Here is a 1574-nt window from a genome sequence, read left to right on the forward strand (position 1 = left end):
AATAATGCAAAATCGCTGTATCAAGATGGGGAATCTCCAATAAATTTGTAGAAAAAAGGGAATCGTATGCCAAAAAACATTTTTATGATAATTTAAGTGGAGATAGGAGACTTAACACAACTGAAGAAAACTTTAAAGTTTTTTTCTCTTATTTTCAAGGTATGCATGATGCAATAGAGGATTTCAATTTTTTAAACCCTATTATTCTTTCAACACAAACCGATTAAAATATTATGAAAGCATCATATGATTTTTGTTTATAAATTAAATAGTTTTTAAATTTACATTATTTTGTTGCTTCACAAATTAAAAATTGATTCTATAGATCTAATATAGGTACTATTTGTAAAAAAAATATACATGTTTCATGAATCTTAATTCTTAGGTTTATAACATTATTATGTAATAATTAAAAATTATGTTAAATAAATAATTTATTATTTAAGATTACTTTTAAATATTATATTACCTATATCTATATTACGTTAAAATATATTTATAATGCAATTTAATTTGTAGTAGAATATAAAGGAATACAATTTTACTGCAAATTGTTTTTCAAGGGGGCTCCATAATTTTAATTTGCACCAGGGCCCCCAGAGTTCAAGATCCGGCACTGAATATAATACTATTTAAAGTTTTGAAATGTAATGAGATGAAAAGAGCTTTATCTTATTTACCAAATTTTAGTTATTGATCTAACATAATTTTGTCATTAGTACATTTTGGATAAGTGTTATGGTGTAGGACATTTGTGGTACGTGGATATAAAAAGGTTTAGAACCGCTGATATACACGACTACAATACAAACCCGTCAAAATGTCAAATAAGGGAGATAAACATGTAAACAAATGAAAATTTAAAAAATGAATATAATAAAAGAATAAATATTATATAACTAGTTGACACGGCAATGTGTTGATATTCTTATGTTTTTGTGATTATACTTATACGAGCTGTAAATGTATTCTCAGGTAGGCAATCTACTTGTGGTAGATCGCGGTCCCCGCATGGTGCTTACGTAAGTGTATATTGTATAACTTAACTCTAAAGCAGGGACTGGAACCGTACCGAAAAGAACCGGTTTTGGAACCGGAACTCTTTGAATATTGGGAACCGGAACCCTTAAATACATTTTTTTAGGAACCGAAACCGAAACCTATATTTTGATGTAGAGGTTTTTTTCGGTTCTAAAATCCAATAGATATTTTATCTATGGTGTAAGTTGGTAATAACTAATTATTAGTAATAATAAATAATTATAGAAAATGTAGACCTATTAAAGTTTATCAATGCTAAGAAATAAGAATATTATTATGTGTACAACAGAATTGTCATAAAAGAAATACCAAAAAGGTAGGTAAGTGGATGTCGCTCTGCTGTACAGTAGGTTACAAGTGGATCACAGTATAATGGATAGTATTAAATTTGAATTCAATGATATAATCTCACTGTATAAGAAAAAAGATTCTGAGCGGAGACGGTTTGTCAGTCTAGGTATTAGACATACCTATTATAGGTATACTTATCTATAGTATTAAAAAGAAATTGACCTATATAGGTAATAGGTATA

Source organism: Acyrthosiphon pisum, chromosome A2, assembly GCF_005508785.2.
Source record: "Acyrthosiphon pisum isolate AL4f chromosome A2, pea_aphid_22Mar2018_4r6ur, whole genome shotgun sequence".
Taxonomy (NCBI): domain Eukaryota; kingdom Metazoa; phylum Arthropoda; class Insecta; order Hemiptera; family Aphididae; genus Acyrthosiphon; species Acyrthosiphon pisum.